The following is a 17,471-nucleotide window of genomic DNA, read 5'->3' as shown; positions in this document are numbered from 1 at the left end:
CTGTGGATAAAGGGATTTGAACACTAAATCAAGCATTGTAACCCTTAGATCCTGCACAGGAGAGATTAGGCCCCTAAATACTTTTCTGAAAACCAGTGAGATTATGTTCAGGAAAACCTTGAAATTGTAGGAAACAGATAACCCACTCTAAATACAGACACACTTACCCTAGGATCAAGCACAAAAACATGGGTTTAAAATGAACCTAGACCATAGGTGAAGCAAACCAACTAACTAACCTTAAAATACATACCAGTGAGGCAGAAAACTTTTTATAATCTCACCCCACCCAGCTAAGTCCAGTGCTGGTAGGTACCATTTTGGAACCATCTCTCTAAATGGCTAGAGCCAGTGGGTATATTCATCCACTCCTATGCTGGAGTCAGGCACCCCAGATAAGGGCCCACCTATCACCACGACTGCAGATGTGCATGTCCAAAGGCCCTGGCAACCCCTACACTATAGCAATGACACCCACCACAGCAGATGAACACAGGCAGCCTATACAGGGAATACCCCTTGAGTGCCTAGCTCTGGTGGCCAGGGGGGAATTACATTTCTGAACCCCACAGTATATTTTCTACACAAGGCCATTCCTCAAAGACTGGGAGAAATAGTCTACTTGCCTAAAAATAGAAACAAACACAATTCAGACAAAGTGAGCATTCAAAGGAATATGTTCCAAATGAAAGAACAAGGCAAAACCCTAGAAAAGACCTTAATGAAAGAGAGACAAGCAACCTACCTGACAAAGAGTTCAAAGTAATGGTCATAAAGATGCTCACTGAACTTGGGAGAAGAATGGATGAGCACAGTTAGGGCTTCAACAATGCAAGAGAAAATATAATAAAATACCAAGTAGAAGTTACAGAAGAGAAGACTATAATTACTGAACTGGAGAATACACTAGAGGGCTCAACAGAAGAGTAGATGAAGCAGAAGAATGGATCTGCAAGCTGGAAGATAAAGCAATGGAACTCAACCAGATAGAGTAACAAAAAGAAAAAAAAATGATTTAAAAAGATGGAGATACTTAAGTGACATTTGGGAAAATATCAAGTAGAATAGCATTCACATTACTGGGGTCCCAGAAGGAGAAGAGAGAGAAAGGGCTAGAAAACTTATTTTAAGAAATAATGGCTAAATTCCCATGTGGCCCAGTGGGTTAACAATCTGGCATTGCTGCAGCTGTGGCACAGGCTACAACTGTGGCACAGGTTCAATCCCTGGACCTGGTACTTCCACATGCCTCAGTTGCAGTCAAAAAAGAAAAAGAAAAGAATAAATAAATAAATTAATTAATTAATTAATTAATAATGGCTGAAAACTTCCCTAATCTGAGGAGGAAAATAGACATCTGTATTCAGGAAACCTATAGAGTTTCAAATGAGATGAACCCAAAGAGATCCACATCAAGACACATTATATTGAAAATTATAAAAATTAAAGATAAAAAAGAGAATCTTAAGAGAAAAACAATTTGATACATATAAGGGAAACCCCATAAGGCTTTCAGTAGATTTTTCATCAGAAACTTTGCAGGCCAGAATAGAGTGACATGATAAATTGAGAGTGCTGGAAGGAAAAAAACTTTGAAAAGAATTTTCTACCTAGCAAGTTTATCTTTCAGAATTGAAGGAGAAATTGAGAGGTTTACAGATAAGCAAAAGCTAAAGGAGTTCATCACCATTAAAACAATCTTACAAGAAATGTTAAAGAACACTCTAGGACATAAATCCTAGCAGTATAATTTTTTTGGCTCTGTCTCCTGAAGCAAAGAAAATAAAAGCAAAAATAAACAAATGAGACCTAATTAAAAGTTTTGACAGCAAAGGAAACCACTGACAAAATCAAAGGACAACTCACTGAATGGGAAAAAAAAATTTGTGAATTATATGACTGATAGGTGGTTAATATCCAAAATATATAAACAGCTTATAAACTCAACATCAAAGAAACAAACAATTCAATTACAAATGGGCAGAAGAACTGAAGACATTTTTCCAAAAAGGAAATGCAGATTTCCAGAAAGAATATGAAAAGATGGTCAACATTGCTCATCATCAGGGAAATGCAAATCAAAACCACAATGAGATATAATCTCACACCTTTCAGAATGGCTACCATCAAAAGACAGGAAACAACAAAAGTTAGCAAGAATGTGGAGAAAGTGGAACCCTAGTATGCTGTTGGTGGGAATGTAAATTGATGCAGCCACTGTGGAAAACAGTATGCGGGTTTTGAAAAAGACTAAAAGTAGAACTTCTGTATTAGCCAGCAATTCCACTTTGGGGTATATATCTAAAAAATACAAGAACACTCGGTCAAAAAGATACATACATGCTAATGTTCATAGAAGAGTTATTTACAACTGCCAAGATATGGAAGCAACCAACATGTCCATTAACCGATGAAGAGATAAAGATACGGTGTACATATGCAATGGAATACTACTCAGCCATAAATAAGAATGAAATCTTGCTATCTGCAGCAACATAGATGGATTTGGAGGGCATTATACCAAGGGAAATAAGTCAGACAAAGTCATACTGTATGATATCATCTATTGTGGAATCTGAAAAATACAGCAAACTAGGAAATATAAGAAAAAAGATATAGACTCACAAACATAGGGTACAAACTGGTGGTTACCAGTAGGGAGAAAGTAAGGGTAAGAGTTAATATAGGGGTAGAGAATTAATAGGTACAAATGATTATGTATAAAATAAGCTACAAGGATATGCTATATAACATGGGAAATGTATCCAATATTTTGTAAGAACTATAAGTGGAGTATAATGTTTAAAAATTTTGAATCACTGTAATGTGCACCTGTAACATAATATTTTACATCAACTATATTTCAATAAAAGAGAAAGAGTAAAGAGAAATGTCTCTAAACTGAAATGGTATAAATTAATAATAAGAAAGAATACAAAGCAAAATATCACTGGAAAATCAGAAAAGGATACAAAAAAAGAGAAAATTATAGGCCAATGTCTTGAGAATATAGATGCAAAAATTCTCAACAAAATATTAGTACAAAAATTCATTAATATATTAAAAAGATTAACACTATGATCAAGTGGAATTATTTCAACAAAGCAAGCATGGTTCAATATCCACAAATCAATTGGGAAGATACACCACATTAACAAAATGAAGGATACTTTTCTCAATCCTTGGCATCTTAGGGACTGCTCTTTGTTGAAGGCATTCCAAACCTAAGGCAGGAAGGTGGTGATGCAAAGAAGACAAAAAAGTCACTGGAGGCAATCAACATCTCTATGTTGTTACAACTTATTATGAAAAGTGGAAAGTACATGCTGGGGTACAAGCAGACTCTGAAGGCAGACAAGACAAAGCTAAATTGGTCATCCTCACCAACAACTGCCCAGTCTTGAGGAAATCTGAAATAGAATATTACTCCATGTTGGCCAAAACAAGTGTCCATCACTACAGTGTCAATAATATTGAAATGGACAGTTTGTAGAGAACACTACAGAGCATGCACATTGGCTATCATTGATCCAAGTGATTCTGTTGTCATTAGAAGCATACTAGAACAGACTGAAGAAAAGTAAATCATGCACAATTTTTCATTAATAAAACCAGCTAGAGTTTATTTTATTTTATTATTTTGCTTTTTTTAGGGCTGCACCTGCAGCATATGGAAGTTCCCAGGCTAAGGGTCAAATCAGAGCTGCAGGTGCCAACTTACATCACAGCCACAGCAACATGAGATCTGAACCAATCTGAAAACTACACTGCAGTTCACAGCAATGCTAGATATTTAACCCACTGAGTGAGGCCACACAACTTCATGGATACCAGTTAGGTTCCTAACCTGCTGAGCCACAAGAACTCTAAATTATTTTTAAAGGATTTCCTGCTGTGGCATAGTTGGTTAAGGATCCAGCATTGCCACAGCTGTGGCATAGGTTGCAGCTGCAGCTTGGATAAGATCTGTGGCCTGGGAACTTCCATATGCCACAGGTGCAGCCAAAATGAAATTAAAATTTAAAATCTTTTTTTAAAAAAAGTATAAAAATTCATATGATCAACTCAATAGATGAAAAAAATCATATGACAAAACTCAATATCCATTTGTGATTAAAAAAAAACTCTCAACAAAGTACATACAGAGAAAAAGTGCACTAACATAATAAAGACAATATATGAAAATCCCACAGCTAATATCATACTCAACAGTGAAAACCTAAAAACTTTTCCTCTAAGATTAAGATGACAAGGATTCCCACTTTTGCCACATTTATTCAACATAGTATTGAACATAGCCACAGGAATTAGGCATCCAAATCAAAAAAAAAAGGAAGAAGTAAAACTGTCACTATTTGAAGATACCACGAGGCTATATATTGAAAGCCCTAAAGACAGTACCAAAAACAAACAAACAAAAAAAAAAACAAAAAAACCTGTTAGAATTAATTAATTTAGTAAAACTGAAGGTCACAAAATCAATATACAGAAATCTGTAGTGTGTCTATGCACTAATAAAAAACTTTCAGAAAGAAAAATTAAGAAAGGTGTCCCATCTACAATTGCACCAAAACCCATAAAATACCTAGGAGTAAATTTAACCGAGGAGGTGAAAGACCTATACACAGAAAGCTACAAGACACTGATGAAAGAAACTGAGGAAGACATAAATAAATGGAAAGATATTCTGTCCTTCTAGATTGGAATAAGCAATACTATTAAAATGTCCATACTTCCCAAAGTAATCTACAGAGTCAATGCAATTCCAATCAAAATCCCAATGGCATTCTTCACAGAACTAGAACAAATAATTATAAAATTTGTTTGGAAGCCCAAAAGATCCCAAGTAGCCAGAGAAATCTTGAGAAAGAACAAAGCTGGATGTATCACACTCTGATTTCTAACTATACTACAAAGCTATAGTAATTAAAGCAATATAAAACATAAAAACAGACACACAGATAAATAGAACAAAACCAAAAGCCCAGAAGTAAACCCAGGCATATATGAAAAATTAATTTATGACAAAGAAGCCAAGAATATATAATGCTGAAAGGACAGTCTCTTCAATAAATGGCATAGAGGAGTTCCTTCAGGGCTAAGAATCCAGTGTTGTCACTGCTGTGGCTCTGGTTATAGCTGTGGCATGGGTTTTATCCCTGGCCCAGGAACTTCTGCATGCCATGGATGTAGTGAAAACAAAAAACAAATAAACAATAATAAAAAACAATAAATGGTATTGATAAAACTGGATAGCCACATGCTAAAGAATGAAACTAAACCAATTTCTCACGTCATACACAAACTTTAACCCAAAACAGATTAAAGGATCGAATGTTAGAATGTAAGACATGAAACCATAAAATTTCCAGAAGAAAATATAGATGAATCTCCTTAATATGTGTCTTAGCAATATTTTTGTAGATCTGATTCCAAAGGCAAGGGAAAATGGGGTAAAAATAAACAAATGGAACTAGATCAAATTAAAATGTTTCTTGCACAGTGAAGGAAACAATCATGAAACTGAAAAGGCAACTTACTGAATGGGAGAAGTTATTCACAAATCATTTCTGACAAGGAGCTAATATCCAAAATATATAAAGAACTCATATAACTCAACAACAAAAAATAAACAATCCAATCCAAAAATGGAACAGATATTTACCCAAAGAAAACACACAGATGGCCAACAGACACCTGAAAAGATGATTGTTATGGAAACTCAAGTCCATAATGTGACAACCATAATGAGATAACACCTCACACCAGTTAGAATTAAAAAGATAAGAAATCAAAAGTGTTAACTAGGATGTGGAGAAAAGGGAAACCCCCCACACTGTTTGGGGGAATGTAAATTGATGTAGCCACTATGGAAAACAGTATGAAGATTCCTTTAAAGAATAAGAATAGAACTACCATAGCATCCAGCTATTCCACTTCTGAACGTTTATCTGAAAATATAAAAACAAAACTAACTAGAAAAGATACATATGCTTTTATAATTATTGCAGCACTATTCACAGAAGCCAAGATAGAGAAAAAATTGAGTCAATCAATGGATGAATGCATAAAGAAGATGGAACATTTCACCAAAAAAAAAAAAAGAGTAAAATCTTGTCATTTGGGACAACGTGGATGGACCTTGAGGGTATTATGCTAATTGGGGTAAGTCATACAAAGACAAATACTGTATGATTTCATTCATATGTGGAATCAAAAAAAAAATGACAAAACAAAGCAAAAACTCATAGATAGAGAAAAATAGATTGGTGGTTCAGAGGATAAGGCTGAAAGCCCCTGAGTCTTTGTGTTTTGAAATGAAAGTCTTTTCCTTTAACCTCCCATGCCTCCCCTCAGTGCACTCAAGAGTTAATGATTAGAACATATTATTACAGCTAAAAACTAGTTAAAACAATTTCTATGGAGTTCTGTCCTGCCTGGGGACCACTCACTCTAACCAACTTTTCACAAATGACGTCTTCCTTGCTTAACTGCCTCCTTTTACTAATGATTTCCTTCTAGTTAAGAGTTTATATCCCTTGCTTAGTGTTTTCCTTTTCAACACTCCACAACACTTCCTCCCTTTTGTAAGCATTCTTTACTACAGAGAGAAGGTCAAGATGACCACCAGAATCCATCACGGGATGACCTGATGCTTTGAAATGATCTATGGAGGGAGAACTCAGACACCCCAGTCCTTACCAACAGCCCTGTTTTTCTTTGAGCTAAACCGATAAAACCCTTTGCTATCCCCTTTCAGGGAAGGGAACAGTCTTTATGGCATTACGTGGGAAAAATGGGTGTAGCATGTCAATTGTATGGTGATGGTTAACTAGACTTCTGATGGTGTTCACTTTGTAATGCATACAGATGCCAAATTATAATGTTGTACACCAGCTGCCAAAACAGCCTCTGTCCACCAGTGCCGAATAGAAATGTGGAGACAGAATTCTGAGTGAAGCAGCTTTATTGCTTTGCCAGGCAAAGGGCTCCACAGCAGGCTAATGCCCTAAAGGCTCTACCTCCTTTAGGAGAGAATAGGAAGGGACCTTAGTTTGGGAGTGCAAAATAGAGCCACAGATAAGGATCCGGGTAGATGCAAGCTTGCGTTCTTCTTCAAAGTCAGTGTCAGGTTGTTCCAGACAGGTTCTGTTTGTCTTTGAGATTATCCATGACACTTCTTTCTGGAATGAAGAATGCTTCATCTAGTAGTTAACATATTACATCTGTTGGGGGTTTTAGTTCTGCAAAAGCACTCAAAGATACTATTATATGTACATTCCTTGAAAATAAACCAGGAGACTGCCCCAAGTCTACGTTATCATTTCTTGACCATTCTTCTCCTGTCTCTGTATCCCCCTCCCTTCCCTGACTAGCAACTTTATGAACATGCCCTTTGGAACACAGAGGAGACCATGGAGGGAGAAACCTATTCCCTGCAAGCAAGAAATGGGGGACACAGAACGGCTTCTGTGCCCAAGAGCTCCACAGGCTCCCATAATTAAATCAGAATACTGATAAGAAAATAGTAGAACCCAATATGATGAAAACTGGGTGGATATATCCAGAAGAACACAAGATTCTCTTTTTTAACCTTTGGGAATATCTTTCCACTTGCTAGAGGAGAACAGCTTCCTTTGTCCTAGACAATAAGTAAAGACCTCACACATGAGTCAAAAAGCTTATGGAATAATGCTTATTTTACAAAACCACCCTAGCTCCCTTCAGAGCTTCCAGGCAATATTTAGAATTACAGCAGAGCTTGAACAGGGAAATAATTTCTTTACTTGTGAAAAAAAAAAAAAAAAAAAAGACTAGTTTATTCAAAAAAGAGCTGCATGATTTGGTTAATAAATACACTGTCAGAAACTAGGAGGGGAGTTCCCATCGTGGGGCAGTGGTTAACGAATCCAAATAGGAACCATGAGGTTGTGGGTTCGGTCCCTGGCCTTGCTCAGTGGGTTAAGGATCCGGCGTTGCCGTGAGCTGTGGTGTAGGTCACAGATGCGGCTCGGATCCTGAGTTGCTGTGGCTCTGGCGTAGGCTGGTGGCTACGGCTCCTATTAGACCCCTAGCCTGGGAACCTCCATATGCCATGGGAGCAGCCCAAGAAATAGCAAAAAGACAAAAAAAAAAAAAAAAAAAAAAAAAAAAAAAGAAACTAGGAGGAAATGAGAAGTTGAACCAGAGTAACAAGGTAATAAGATTGAACAGTGGAGAGTTTATAGACATACTTTTTCATTTCAGAGTTTAACCTGAAGTTGATCCTAATACACTCTGAGAATGGCTTCAAGCTTAACATGATGATAATATGCAGTAATGGACACAAGATGGTAGATCTGCCTTGGTAGAGAATTGAAGAAGGTGTCCAAAGAGTTGAGATGGTTGGTTTATTTTAATTTAATAAACATGTTACACAGGAACAGAAAATCCACCATGTGACTATAATCACCAAGAGGGCCCCGAATGTACTTCCCTCATGAAGGCAGTAAGGCATGCACCAGGGCAAGGGGCACAGCTATTGCCTAGAAATTCAGTGCAGGCTGTCTTTTCACATTAGAGTTGACAGTTGATGATACTGCCATGTTACTGCATCTTTAATGTGAATGAGGTTAACAGATTCTTGGAATAGTTAGAGACCAGTGATGGCATGTAAATGACAGAAGTAATGTGGCTATAATTGCCATAACAGGAAACAAGGCCAGAATAATACTTTGGCTGAAGACTTGATTGATGTTTAATAATAAAACATCATGTTCCTAAAACTGACAGTTCTAATGTCCTGACCCTAGCCAGAACACAAACTGGGACTTGAACCCAAGTGCTGGGACTCAAACCCAGCCTAAACCCAGATTAGGACTTGAACCCATGTGCTGGGGCTTGAACTCACGTGCCAGGACTTGAACTCAGCCTAAACACAGATTGGGACTTGAATCCACGGTTTTAAATTAGAATCACTCACCCTGTGTCTGGAGTCACTGATGTTCAGGTTCTTCATGTCTCCACGCAGAAGGAATTCAGCGAGAGACAATTAGGCAAGAAATAAATTTATTAAGATAGGACGCTTGTGAGAGGTGCAAGTGGACAGGCACAGAAGCTCTGCCCCAAGGATCTGGTGGGCTACAGTTATATAATCCAGGGTGAGTGGGGGTCAGAAAAGACCACCTCTTCCTTTAATAACTCCTCTTTGATATCTAGTAAGGTGTGTATTCAAATCAGCAGAAGTGTGGTCCTCAAACTCCTGCCTTTGGTCGGAATCTGAATGCAGACTTCATCCCAGACCCCACCCAATGACCTGAGGCAATTCTCACACCTCCACTAGTCAAGCAAGCCTGCCTTGTTCTGATGGCTTTTTTTTTTTTTTTTTTGAGCAATTTATTAACAGCGTGATCTCCCAAAGTCCCCTAGATTTCCCTCTCTATCTATGATCCTCTACTGGGACTTCTACAACTACCTGTGCCTACTCCATCTCTATCATTTCTAGATGTGAGGTAGATGGGAAGCAGAATCCAATATTCTATGATTTATACAACAAAGAAAATCAAGAGTAGGCAATCAAAAGTTCGATGTGGGAGTTCCTGTTGTGGCGCAGTGGTTAATGAATCCGACTAGGAACCATAAGGTTGCGGGTTCAGTCCCTGCCCTTGCTCAGTGGGTTAACGATCCGGCGTTGCCGTGAGCTGTGGTGTAGGTTGCAGACGCGGCTCGGATCTTGCGTTGCTGTGGCTCTGGCGTAGGCTGGCGGCTACAGCTCCAATTTGACCCCTAGCCTGGGAACCTCCATATGCCGCGGGAGCGGCCCAAGAAATAGCAACAACAACAACAACAACAACAAAGACAAAAAAAAAAAAAAAAAAAGTTCGATGTGATTCAGGAGTACCTCTGTGACACAGTGGGTTAAGAATCTGTTGTGAGCCACACTGGAAGTCCATGGGTTAAGAATCTGAACGCAGCAGCTCAGGTTGCTGCAGAGGCACAAGTTCAACCCCAGCCTAGCACAGTGGGTTAAAATCTCTGGCATAGGTCACAGCTGGAACATGGATTCAATTCCTGGCCTCAGAACTTCCACATACCGTGGGTACAGCTATTAAAAAAAAAAAAAAAGTTTAATGCTATCCAAATAAAATAGCAAAATATTTATAGCTTAGATTCTAGGTCTGGGTCAGTTCTTCTCATACCCATTGCCCATCAATTGAAAGGAGTCTAGAGTCTCTTGAGAAAGGAGTTTATAGAACTGTGGTAAATATAAATAAAAATATAAAAATAATATGTTCAGTCTTTTTTTTTCCAGGGGGACTGGCAGTAGTTTATGGAGTAATTGCCTGTAGGAGAAGAATACCAAGATCTTCTGAAGTCTATTGAGTACAATGGACTGACACTGATATAAGAGAATTGAAATGTCATTACAGTCTACAGGTTAGAGTGTGGCTTATGGAGAAAGATAATAACTAGAATCCTGACCTAAGTACATCTCACAATATTACTAACTGGCCTGTGCACATTTTTTTCTAGTTCCTGGATTCAAAATTGGGAGAGATATACTTATTATACGACATATATCTCACATTAGTTCTCAGATGAATAGACTAAGAGGTGTGATACTAAAAATGGTCAAAGCCCATAAAATCTCCCCTTGTTCAGGAAAAATATTGCCACAAACAGTGTGGTATTCAAATGGAACTATAGATGTATACTGAGATTCTAAACATTTATAAGATTCCAGGGTAGTGATCATCTTTATGTCATTTTTCAATTCAACTATCCATCCACAGCAAAATGAGCTAGATTGAGGAGAGGGCCTATAGACCACCATAAACTTGATCATGAGAGCTCCAATTACTGCTATTAAGTGGATTTATCTTTTTCTTTTTTCAGCCACACTCATGGCATATGGAAGTTCACAGGCTGGGGACTGAGTCCAACCTGCAGTTGTGACCTACGTCATAGTGGCAACAACAGCAGATCCTTAACCCACTGTGTCAGGCCAAGGATTAAACCTGTGTCACTGCCACCGAGCCAATGCTAGATCCTTAGTCTGCTGGGCCACAGAGGGAACTTTGGATATATCATTTTTTTTAGAACAATACAACACAGTCTCTGATACTTGATATGTGACCAATAATTTGGTCAGTGTGCTCTGCTTAATCCCCATGAACAACAACAACAACAACAAAGATGTTTGCATTCATCTTCACAAGGAATGGAGAGTAGGATACATTCATGGACCACCCCTGACCCCACGTGGAGTCACCTGCTCTTGCTTTCCATATATTCTCAAAGACATTAATTATTTTTGTATGCTATATATGTTAATACACTTTAAAGCTCTTAGTTCCTTTAATAAGATAAAAAAAAAAGATTCCATAGGGATCTTTGCAAAAGGAAAATTAAAATATAGCATCTCTCTCCTCAAAACCTTTAAGGACGCTTAATCCTCCTCAGAATAAAATTTTAAAAATTCCCCATGGTCCTGATGTCCAACTTCATTGATCTCATCTCCTACTATTTCTTATTTTTCTGAACTTATCTCCTATTCCCCTCTCCTGATTTAGTTTTCTCTAGCCATATCCTTGCTTCTCTCAAAAAAAAATGAACCAAACTTCTTTCCATCTCAGGGGCTTTGCACTTGCCGCTCTCCTTGCCTAGAACGTTTTGCCCTAGATTTCACATGACTTAATTATTTTATTCATGTCTCTGTTCATATGTTATCTCCACAAATAGACCGTCCATGGCCCCACATCCATTTTCCTTCATTTATTTCACCATTTTTTTTTACCCTCCTTCTTTGCTGGTTTTTATTAGACAGAACTTATTTATATAGTTATTTTTCAAGATTTCTGTCTTCTACTATGAGGTCCATGAAGGCATGAAGGTACTATTGATGTTGTTGTTCATGTTGGTGTTGATGCTGTTGTATCTTGAGGGCCCAGGGTAATGCCTAGAGCAAAGTACACTCAATAAATATTTGCTGTGTAAGTAAACGAATGAAGGCTATTCTATAACAAAATGAACACAGTAGACTTTAAAAATTTATATCAGCTCATACTCAAAGGAAACTTAGACAAAAATAAACATGATCCATTTATGTTTCAGGTGATATTTTGTTCTTGTCTACAAAGAATCCTTTGGCTAGTATGATTATTAGAATTTCAGGATGGAAGTTACCCTTTTTCCTTTCTGGTTCCTTATGGAATAAGGAAAATATAAGAATCATTGATATAACTGGGACCAAATCATAAAGAGTCATCAAAGACTTGAATAAGCATTCTAAAATCTCTGACCTAGGGCTCTTGAGAAAACTACAGTGGAGAATAAGAGATTAAAGTGGAGTTCTCAAACCTACAGCTCTGACTATATGCGCTGAGACCTACCTTCCTAGGTATTTTTAAATTATGATTGTGTTTGTAGAACAAAGTCTATACGCAAGCCTTACATACCCAATTTCCAGCATATCAAAGGACTGTCAGTTTCTGACAAAGTAAACCCTGACAATTTCAATCTTTTCATTCTCTCTTCAAATATGTAACTACCCCAACTCCAAACTTGGTTTCAGAAGATGACTTCACTTGCTAATGTACATAGAAATAGGATCCATATGACAGAAACGTTCTCAAAATCTTTTACCAAATCTGTAACTTTCCCCATATCTATTACATTTTCTACATCCATCTCCTTCTTAAAGCAGACAAAGTGTTCCTTCTTAAGCAAATGATTCGAGAGTTCCCTGGTGACTCATCAGTTAATTATCTGGCATTGTCACTGCTGTGGCTTGGGTCACTGCTGTGGTGTGGGTTCATTCCCTAGCCAGGGAATTTCCACATGCCTCAGGTGTGGGGGAAAAAAAAAAATCACATAAATGTATCAGATTGTGGTCTGGATCTCTCTTCCTTTGGTTTCCCAAAGAGACTTACTTCATTTAACTGGTCTGTGTTCCATATTTTCAGTAATTTCATTTCTGCTAGATCTTTCCCAAATCCAATATGTTCTTCAATATGTTCAAGTCTATTCAATATTTTAAAATAAATTATTTTACTCACACATTCCTTCTTCCAAACACTATTCCATCTTTTTTTCCTTCTTAACAAACTTCTTAACAATTAATTTTATTCACTCTCTCTATTTCCTTCTCCTCTACATGCTCTAACCTGGTTTAACCCCTTTCACTCCATCAAATGAGGTCTTGCTAAAGTAACCAAATCCTACAGACTTTTGTCAGTCTTATATCTCAGAAAACTCAACACTGGTTTTCTCTCTCTCTTCCTGCTTATAGCTGTCTTTTATTTTTCTTCTGTAATATTAATTCTCTTGATTTTTCTTCTTTCTGGATCCTTCATCTTCAATTTCTTTTCGCTCATCTTTCTCCAACAAACCAATAAATACTGGAGTATCTCAGGTCTCAGTCCTGGGCATCATCTCATGCTATATCTTTCTCCCTTATGATTTCAGCTGCCCTCATGATTTCAAATGCCCTGTTTACAGTACTTCTAGCACAGACTTGTTCTCTAAGTTCCATATACTTATATCCACCTGCTTATTCAACACCTCCACTCTGATAAGATGCTTAACTAAACATGTCCAAAACCAAACCCATAACCTTTTCACCCTCCAAATCGAATCCACTCCTACAATTTTCCCTTTCAGTAAATCACTGTAATCGCTACTCAAGCAAGCCAAAAACCTAGCAGTACATCTCAGTCTGTCTCATTCCTCATAGAAGCCTTTCAATTTTACCTCCAAATTACTCTGAAATCTGTACTCCTCTATTTCTACTGCGCCTACCCTAATTGAAGCCACCTACATATTTCTCACTCAGAAAACTGCAGCAGCCTCCTAACTCATCTCTGCACATCTACTTTTTGCCTCCTTCCAATTTGTCTTTCATGTCACACCCATGTGATCTTTTCAAAATAAAAACCCGATCATGTTTCTCATTACTGAAAATTGTTTTGAAAGACTTCCTCTTACCTTTAGAGTAGAAATCAAAGTATTTAACATTCCTTTTACCTCCCTCTCTAACCTCATCTTGTGCCAGTAAGCCTCTTGCTGTTTATGTTTCAAAATTTTGGGCTTTCCACCTTTCAAGTGTACCATTATCCCTGTGATTTCACAGACATCTGCTTCCGCTTCACCTAGTCAACTTCAACTCATCCTTCTTATCTTATTTTCACTTGTTGCTTCTCAGGGAAGCCTTCTCTATAGCACCCTAGAGTAGGCATAATATATGGTAAGTATTCAGTATATATTTGTTGGATGAGTATCTAAATAATATATAGACACACCAGATAATAGGAGACAAAATACTATCTGCTACACCTGAGGCAGAAATGAAGGAAAAAAGCATGATGGCCTTCCCCACTTCAAATGCAAGGTGGTCCCAAAAAAAGCAAGTTCAGACCAATTGCATACTACTCTCTCAGAGAGGATTAATTTTTGCAGTTTCCTTCTCTTTTAGGATGAGGTGAATTTTTGATAAAATGCACATTCTTCCTTTTTTTTTCTCATCATGCCTTTGGTATGTGGAAGTTCCTAGGCCAGGAATTGGGCCACTGCAGTAACAATGCTGGCTCTTTGACCTGCTGCACCACAAGAGAGCTCCAGTACATTATTCCTTTTAATAAAAATTATTATAATGGTAATCCTCATCTGTTAGGATGTTCTTAGCTGTTTTTAATCCAAAAAAAAAACTAATGAAATTTGTCTAAATCAGAATAAGAATTATTTCAAGCAAAAATCCTAGTATTAGGGAATTTTCACAGTTAATACAGTGATTTTGAAATATCATCCAGCCCTAGGATTGCTCCATCTTTCATTCTGTCTTCTTCAGGGAGTTAGCTTTTTGCCTCCTGAGGTGGCAGTAAGAAAAATAAGACATATATATATATATTTATATTATAATACTAAAGTTTGAAAAAAGAAAACTCATGCTTTTTGCTCTTACTTAAGGAACAAGAAAGAACTTTTCAAGTAATCTCTCCACCACTCAGCAGACATTTCCCTCAGGCTTATTGACCAAAATCATGTCACAAATCCATTGCTGAGCCAACCTCTAGGAGGGAGAACAGAATCGTTAAAATTGGCCAAGACTAATAGAGCTTCACTGCAAAGGCTGGAGAAAGGTCCTGAAGCACATGGCCCACTGTCAGCGAACAAAATGAACACTTTCTTAGCCAGTCAGGGAGAGGATGACATCCAACAAGGGAGATTGCCACCTCGAATTTAGTGAGGAGCCCCTAGGAACCCATTATTCTACTGTATTTAATGTGCATCTCTTAAAATCCGAACAGTTACCCAACAAGACTTGTGTGGTTTTTACAAATGAAGGTATTAAGACTTAAAGGTTGAGCACCAGTAGTACACTAGGTCATAGAATTAATGATGTGGGCAAGATTTAAATGTGGGCCTGATAGACTCAAAAATCTATTGTAAGGAATAGCACTGACAATGATTGCATGTTGTGGTACAAGCATATTATCTACACATTGAGATTCCAATAAGAAACAGAATTCTAATTGTTGCTTACTAAAATATTCAATTTCAAAGACTCCATACTCTTTATTCAATAATCAATATCTCCTAAAGTTTCTGACACAAAGATGGGTGTTTATAAATACACGCTAAATGTTTATATTAGCCACATAACACTGGGTTATTTATTTTGAAACTTAACCAAATTACTTAACCTCTCTGTGTCTTAGTTTCCTTATCTATGGAATGGTTTAATAATAATAGTTTTCAGTTCATGGGTTTATTGCAAAAAATAAATGATCCCGGCACAGAGTTAAGAGCTCAGTGTATGTTAGCTAATATTTTTCCAAGCTCAAAACTGATGTCTGGAATTCCCACTGTGGCACAACGGGATCTGCAGCCTCTCTGGATTACTGGGACACAGGTTCAATACCCCACCTGGCGCAATGGGTTAAAGGATCTGGAACTCCATATACCACCAGGAGGCCAAAAATAAACAAATAAATAAATAAAACCACCAATGCCTGACTGGTATTAAGCAAGATTAGGTAATAGAAAAAAAAATTTTTTATAAAAATAGAATTACCTTTTTACTTTGCTTTATGACATTTCAAATGTGTTCTTTGAATATGTAACCAGTTTTCATTCATAACAATCTTTTAAAAGTTTAATGTAATAGTGACATTTAAATGAGCCATCCTTTTTTCCAGCTTTATTGAGATATTATTAACATATAACATATGTACATATAAGATATGAAATGTGGTGATCTGATGCATGTATATACTGCAAAATGATTGCCACAATAAGATTAACACCTGCATCTCCTTACATAATTACCGTGTGTGTGTGTGTGTGTGTGTGTGTGTGTGTGTGTGTTTCTGTGTGTGTGTGGTAACATTTAAAATCTATTCTCTTGGAGTTCCCGTGGTGGCGCAGTGGTTAACGAATCCGACTAGGAACCATGAGGTTGCGGGTTCCGTCCCTGCCCTTGCTCAGTGGGTTAACGATCCGGCGTTGCCGTGAGCTGTGGTGTAGGTTGCAGACGCGGCTCGGATCCCGCGTTGCTGTGGCTCTGGCGTAGGCCGGTGGCTACAGCTCCGATTCAACCCCTAGCCTGGGAACCTCCATATGCCGCGGGAGTGGCCCAAGAAATAGCAACAACAACAACAAAAAAAAGACAAAAAAAAAAAATAATAATAAAAAATAAATAAATAAAATAAAATCTATTCTCTTAACTTTCAAGTACATAATACAGTACCCTTAGTTAGAGTCACCATGTTGTGATTACATCTGCAGAACTCATTCATCTAATAGCTAGAAATTTTTTTTTTTTTTTTTTTTTTTGTCTTTTTGCTATTTCTTTGGGCCGCTCCTGCGGCATATGGAGGTTCCCAGGCTAGGGGTCCAATCGGAGCTGTAGCTGCCAGCCTACGCTTGAGCCACAGCAACGCGGGATCCGAGCCACGTCTGTGACCTACACCACAGCTCACGGCAACGCCGGATCGTTAACCCACTGAGCAAGGGCAGGGATCGAACCCGCAACCTCACGGTTCCTAGTCCGATTCGTTAACCACTGCGCCACAACGGGAACTCCTAATAGCTAGAAATTATTACCCTTAGACCAACATCTTTCCATTTCCACCCTCTGCCAAACCGCTAGCAAACATTATTCTACTCTATCTATTTGTGATTTCAGCTTTTTTTAGATTTGGCATACAAGTTATATTACACAGTATTTTTCTTTGTCTGACTTATTTCAGTTTACATGATATCTTTAAGGTATTTACTTAATACCCTTAAGGTCCATCCACATTGTCACAAAAAGCAGTATTTCCTTCTTTTGATGGCCAAATAATATTCCATTATATAAATGTGTGTGTGTGTGTGTGTGTGTGTGTGTGTGTGTGTGTGTGTGTGTGTATGTGTCTACACCTCACATTTTCTCTACTCTTTGATCCCCTTGATGGACAGGTAGGTATTTTCCATATCTTGGATATCTTAAA

The 17,471-nt window shown here is 37.7% G+C and overlaps 1 pseudogene; it reads left to right on the top strand.

The window, feature by feature from the left end:
- Positions 1 to 3,584, top strand: part of LOC100512712 (large ribosomal subunit protein eL30 pseudogene) — a 32,744-nt pseudogene extending 29,160 nt beyond the window's left edge.
- The last annotated feature ends 13,887 nt before the right edge of the window (positions 3,585 to 17,471 follow it).

Source organism: Sus scrofa, chromosome 4 (assembly GCF_054392235.1).
Source record: "Sus scrofa isolate SSC_HxYL_T2T_F1_AM1 chromosome 4, Sscrofa_HxYL_maternal_Yorkshire_Landrace_v2.0, whole genome shotgun sequence".
Classification (NCBI taxonomy): Eukaryota; Metazoa; Chordata; class Mammalia; order Artiodactyla; family Suidae; genus Sus; species Sus scrofa.
This window is presented reverse-complemented; position numbering and strand designations above follow the sequence as displayed.